The sequence below is a fragment of the Rhinolophus sinicus genome, chromosome 16 (assembly GCF_057876585.1).
Source record: "Rhinolophus sinicus isolate RSI-liver-muscle chromosome 16, RSI-T2T, whole genome shotgun sequence".
Lineage (NCBI taxonomy): Eukaryota > Metazoa > Chordata > Mammalia > Chiroptera > Rhinolophidae > Rhinolophus > Rhinolophus sinicus.
In genome coordinates, this window is record NC_142516.1 from 86,467,501 (window position 1) to 86,475,000 (window position 7,500).

The following is a 7,500-nucleotide window of genomic DNA, read 5'->3' on the forward strand; positions in this document are numbered from 1 at the left end:
CCCTAACACTAACCCTAACACAACCTAAATCTAAACCTAAGCCTAACCCGAAACCTAACATTATTCCTAACACTAACCTAACACTAACCCTAAACCTAACCCTAACCCTAACCGTAACCTAACCCTAACACTAACCCTAACCCTAACCCTAACACTAACCCTAACACAACATAAACCTAAACCTAACCCTAACTCGAAAACTAACATTAACCCTAACCCTAACCTATCCCTAACCCTAACCCTAACCCTAACCCTACCCTAACCCTAACACTAACTCTAAACCTAACGAAAACCCTAACGCAAACCTAACCCAAACACTAACCCTAACCCTATCGAAAACCTAACCCTAACCCTAACCCTAACCCTAACCCTAACACTAAACCTAACCCTAACCCTAAACTTAACCCTAAACTTAACCCTAAACCTAACTCTAACCCTAACGCAAACCTAACCCTAACCCTAACATTAACCCTAACACTAACCCTAACCCTAAACCTAACCCAAACCCTAACCCTAACGCAAACATAACCGTAACCCTAACCCTAACCCTAACCCTAACGCAAACCTAACCCTAACTCTAACCCTAAACCTAACCCTAACCCTAACAGAAACCTAACCCTAACCCTAACCCTAACCCTAACCCTAAACCTAACGCAAACCTAACACTAACCCTAAACCTAAACCTAACCCTAACACTAACGCAAACCTAACCCTAAATCTACTCCTAACCCTAACCCGAACCGTAACCCTAACGCATACCTAACACTAACACTACCCTAACCCTAACGCAAACCTAACCCTAAACCTAACCCTAACCCTAACCCTAAACCTAACCCTAACCCTAACCTAAAACTAACCCTAACCCTAACCTAATCCTAACCCTAACCCTAAACCTAAACCTAACCCTAACCCTAACCCTAACCCTAACGCAAAACTAACACTAACCCTAACCCTAAACCTAACCCTAACCCTAACGCAAACCTAACCCTAACCCTCACCTTAATCTTACCCTAACACTAAGGCAAAGCTAACCCTAACCCTAACCCTAACGCATACCTAACCCTAACACTTACCCTAACCCTAACGCAAACCTAACCCTAAACCTAACCCTAACCCTAACCTTAACGCAACCCTAACCTTAACCCTAACCCTAACCGTAACCTAACCCTAACCCTAACCCTAACCCTAACCCTAACCTAACCCTAACCCTAACCCTAACCCTAACCCTAACCCTAAGGCTAACCGAACCCTAACCCTAACCGAAAAAACAAACCTAAGCCTAACCCTAAACCTAATCGTAACCCTAACCCTAACGGAAACCTAACCCTAACCCTAACCCTATCCATAACACATCCTAAACCTAAACCTAACCCCATCTCGAAAACTAACATTAACCCTAACCCTCACCTAACCCTAACCCTAACCCTAACCCTATCCTAACCCTAACCCTAAACTTAACTCTAACGAAAACCCTAACGCAAACTTAATCCAAACACTAACCCTAACCCTATCGCAAACCTAACACTAACCCTAACCCTAACACTAACACTAACCCTAACGCAAACCTAACCCTAACCCTGACATTAACCCTAACCCTAACCCTAACCCTACACCTAACCCTAACCCTAACCCTAATGCAAACCTTACACTAACCCTAACCGTAAACCTAACCCTAACCCTAACACAAACCTAACATTAACCCTAACCCTAACCCTAACCCTAACACTAAGGCAAAGCTAGCCCTAACCCTAACCTTAAACCTAACGCATACCTAACCCTAACCCTTACCGTAACCCTAACGCAAACCTAACCCTAAACCTAACCCTAACTCTAACCGTAACCATAACCCTAACCCTAACCGTAACCTAACCCTAACCCTAACCCTAAACCAAACCCTAACGCAAACCTAAACCTAACCCTAAACCTAACCCTAACCCTAACCCTAACGCAAACCTAACCCTAACCCTAACCCTAAAACAAACCTAACCCTAACCCTAAACCTAATCGTAACCCTAACCATGACGCAAACCTAACCATAAACATAACCATAACCCTAACCCTAACCGTAACGCAAACCTAACCATAACACTAAAACTAACCCTAACCCTAACCCTAACCCTAACGGAAACCTAACCCTAACCCTAACCCTAACCCTAACAAATCCTAAACCTAAACCTAACCCTAACTCGAAAACTAACATTAACCCTAACCCTAACCTATCCCTAACCCTAACCCTACCCCTAACCCTAACCCTACCCTAACCCTAACCCTAACCCTAAACCTAACGAAAACCCTAACGCAAACCTAACCCAAACACTAACCCTAACCCTATCGCAAACCTAACCCTAACCCTAACCCTAACACTAACCCTAAACCTAAACCTAACCCTAACCCTAAACTTAACCCTAAACTTAACCCTAACCCTAACTCTAACCCTAACGCAAACCTAACCCTAACCCTAACATTAACCCTAACCCTAACCCTAAACCTAAACCTAACCCTAAACCAAACCCTAACGCAAACCTAAACCTAACCCTAAACCTAACCCTAACCCTAACCCTAACGCAAACCTAACCCTAACCCTAACCTTAACCCTAACCCTAAAGCAAACCTAACCCTAACTATAACCCTAAACCTAACCCTAACCCTAACCCTAACCCTAACCCTAACCCTAACCCTATCGCAAACCTAATCCTAACCCTAAACCTAACCTAACCCTAACCTTAACCCTAACCCTAACAGAAACCTAAACCTAACCCTAACCCTAACCCTAAACCTAACGCAAACCTAACACTAACCCTAACCATAACCCTAAAACAAACCTAACCGTAACCCTAAACCTAATCCTAACCCTAACCCTTACGCAAACCTAACCCTAACCCTAAACCTAACCCTAAACCTAACGCAAACCTAACACTAACCCTAACCATAACCCTAACCCTAACCCTAACGCAAACCAAACCCTAACCCTAACCCTAACCGTAAATCTAACCGTAACCTAACCCTAACCCTAACCCTAACACTAATGCAAAGCTAACCCTAACCCTAACCCTATCCCTAACCCTAACGCATACCTAACCCTAAACCTTACCCTAACCCATACGCAAACCTAACCCTAAACCAATCCTTAACCCTAACCCTAACCCTAACCCTAACCCTAACCCTAACCTAACCCTAATCCTAACGCTAACCCTAACCTAACCCTAACCCTAACCCTAACCCTAACCCTAACCCTAATGCAAACCTAACAGTAACCGTAATCCTAAAACAAACCTAACCCTAACCCTAAACTTATTCCTAACCCTAAACCTTACGCAAACCTAACCCTAATCCTAACCCTAACCCTAACCCTAACCTAACACTAACCCTAACACAACCTAAATCTAAACCTAACCCTAACCCGAAACCTAACATTAAACCTAACCCTAACCTAACCCTAACCCTTACCCTAACCCTAGCCTAACCCTAACCCTAAACCTAACCCTAACCATAACCCTAACCGTAAAACTAACCCTAACTCTAAACCTAACGCAAACCTAACCCTAACCCTAAACCTAAAACAATCCCAACCCTAAACCTAAACCTAACCCTAAACCTAATCCTAACCCTAACCCTGACGCAAACCTAACCCTAACCATAACCATAACCCTAACCCTAACCATAACGCAAACCTAACCCTAACACTAACACTAACCCTAACCCTAACCCTAAGCCTAACGCAAACCTAACCTTAACCCTAACCCTAACCCTAACGCTAACACAACCTAAACCTAAACCTAACCCTAACTCGAAAACTAACATTAACCATAACCATAACCTAACCCTAAACCTAACCCTAACCCTAACCCTACCCCTAACCCTAACCCTAAACCTAACCCTAAGCCTAACCCGAAACCTAACGAAAACCCTAACGCAAACCTAACCCAAACACTATCCCTAACCCTATCGCAAACCTAACCCTAACCCTAACCCTAACCCTAACCCTAACCCTAACCCTAACCCTAAACCTAACCTTAACCCTAACCCTAACCCTAACCCTAACCCTAACCCTAACGCAAACCTAACCCTAACCCTAACATTAACCCTAACCCTAACCCTAAACCTAACCGTAACCCTAACCCTAACGCAAAACTAACCCTAACGCTAACCCTAACCCTAACGAAAACCTAACCCTAAACCTAACCCTAACCATAACCCTAACCCTAAACCTAACCCTAACCCTAACAGAAACCTAACCATAACCCTAACCCTAACCCTAACCCTAAACCTAACGCAATCCTAATTCTAACCCTAACCCTAAACCTAACCCTAACCCTAGCGCAAACCTAACCCTAACCCTAACCATAACCCTAACCCTAACGCATTCCTAACCCTAACACTTACCATAACCCTAACGCAAACCTAACCCTAAACCTAACCCTAACCCTAACCATAACCCTAACCCTAAACTAACCCTATCCCTAACCCTAACCCTAACCCTAACCCTAACCCTAACCTAACACTAAACTTAAACCTAACCCTAACCCTAACCCTAACCCTAACGCAACCTAAATCTAAACCTAGCCCTAACCCGAAACCTAACATTAACCCTAACCCTAACCTAACCCTAACAATAACTCTAACCCTAACCCTAACCCTACCCTAACCCTAACCCTAACCCTAACCCTAAACCTAACCCTAACCCTAACCATAACCCTAAACCTAAGGAAAACCCTAACGCAAAACTAACCAAAACGCTAAACCTAACCCTATCGCAAACCTAACCCTAACCCTAAACCTAACCCTAACCCTAACCCTAATGCAAACCTAACCCTAACCCTAACCCTAAACCTAACCCTAACCCTAACCCTAACACTAACGCAAAGCTAACCCTAACCCTAACCCTAACCCTAACGCATACGTAACCCTAAACCTTACCCTAACCCTAACTCAAACCTAACCCTAAACCTAACGCTAACCCTAACCCTAACCCTAACCATAACCCTAACTGTAACCTAACCCTAACCCTAACCCTAACCTAACCTAACCCTAACCCTAACCCTAAACCTAACCCTAACCCTAAATTTAACCCTAACCCTAACCCTAACCCTAACGCAAACCTAAACCTAACCCTAACCCTAAAACAAACCTAACCCTAACCCTAACCCTAACCCTAAACCTAATCCTAATCCTAACCCTGACGCAAACCTAACCCTAACCCTAACCATAACCCTAACCCTAACCGTAACGCAAACCTAACAATAACACTAACCCTAACCCTAACCCTAACCCTAACACAACCTAAATCTAAACCTAACCCTAACCCGAAACCTAACGTTAACCCTAAAACTAACCCTAACACTAACCCTACCCTAACCCTAACCCTAACCCTAACCCTATCGCAAACATAACCCTACCCTAAACCTAAGCCTAACTCTAACCCTAACGCAAACCTAACCCTAACCCTAACCCTAACCCTAACCCTAAACCTAACAGAAACCTAACCCTAACCATAACCCTAAACCTAACGCAAACCTAACACTAATCATAACCCTAAACTTAACCCTAACCCTACCGCAAACCTAACCATAACCCTTACTCTAACCCTACCCTAACCACAACCTAACCCTAACCCTAAACCTAACACTAACGCAAAGCTAACCCTAACCCTAACGCTAACCTAACCCTAACGCATACCTAACCCTATCCCTTACCCTAACCCTTACGCAAACCTAACCCTAAACCTAACCCTAAGCCTAACCCTAACCCTAACCCTAACCTTAACCGTAACCTAACCCTAACCTAACCCTAACCCTAACCTAACCCTAACCCTTACTCTAACCCTAACCGTAACCACAACCTAACCCTAACCCTAACCCTAAAACAAACCTAACCCTAACCCTAACTCTAAACCTAATCCAAACCCTAACCCTTACGCAAACCTAACCCTAACCCTAAACATAACCCTAACCGTAACCGTAACGCAAACCTAACAATAACACTAACCCTAACCCTAACCCTAAACCTAACGCAAACCTAACCCTAACCCTAACACAACCTAAATCTAAACCTAATCCTAACAGGAAACCTAACACTAACCCTTACCCTAACCTAACCCTAACCCTAACGCAAACCTAACCCTAACCCTAAACCTAACCCTAACCCTAACCCTAATGCATACCTAACCCTAACCATAACCCTAACCCTAACCCTAACCATAACCCTAACCCTAACCCTAACCCTAACCCTAAACCTAACGCAAACCTAACTCTAACCATAACCCTAAACCTAACCCTCACACTAACGCAAACCTAACCCTAACCCTAACCCTAACCCTAACGCATATGTAACCATAACCGTTACCCTAACCATAACGCAAACCTAACCCTAAACCTAAACCCTAACCCTAACCCTAACCCTAACCCTAACCGTAACCTAAACCTAACCCAAACCCAAACTAACCGAACCCTAACCCTAACCCTAACCCTAACCCTAACCCTAACCTTAACCCTAACCTTAACCCTAACCCTAACCCTAATCCTAACCTTAACCCTAACCCTAACCCTAACCCTAACGCAAACCTAACCCTAACCATAACCCTAAAACAAACCTAACCCTAACCCTAAACTTATTCCTAACCCTAACCCTTACGCAAACCTAACCCTAACCCTAACCATAACCCTAACCCTAACCGTAACGCAAACCTAACAATAACAATAACCCTAACCCTAACCCTAACCCTAACGCAAACCTAACCCTAAACCTAACCCTAACCCTAACACAACCTAAATTTAACCTAACCCTAACCCGAAACCTAACATTAATCCTAACCCTAACCTAACCCTAACCCTAACCCTAACCCTAACCCTACTCTAACCCTAACCCTAACCCTAACACTAAACCTAACGAAAACCCTAACGCAAACCTAACCCTAACCTTAACCCTAACCCTATCGCAAACCTCACCCTAAACCTAAACCTAACCCTAACCCTAACCCTAACGCAAACCTAACCCTAACCCTAACCCTAACCCTAACCTTAACCCTAACCCTAACAGAAACCTTACCCTAACGCTAACCCTAAAACTAACGCAAACCTAAAACTAACCCTAACCCTAAATCTAACCCTAACACTAACGCATACCTAACCCTAACCCTAACCTAACCCTAACACTAACGCAAAGCTAACCATAATCCTAACCCTAACCCTATCCCTAACGCAAACATAACCCTAACCCTAACCCTAAAACAAACCTAACCCTAATCCTAAACCTAACCGTAAACCTAATCCTAACCCTAACCCTGACGCAAAACTAAACCTAACCATAACCATAACCCTAACCCTAACCGTAACACAAACCTAACCCTAACACTAACACTAACCCTAACCCTAACCCTAACCCTAACGCTAACGCAATCCTAACCCTAACGCTAACCCAAACCCTAACACAACCTAAACTTAAACCTAACCCTAACTCGAAAACTAACATTAACCCTAACCCTAACCTAACCCTAACCCTAAC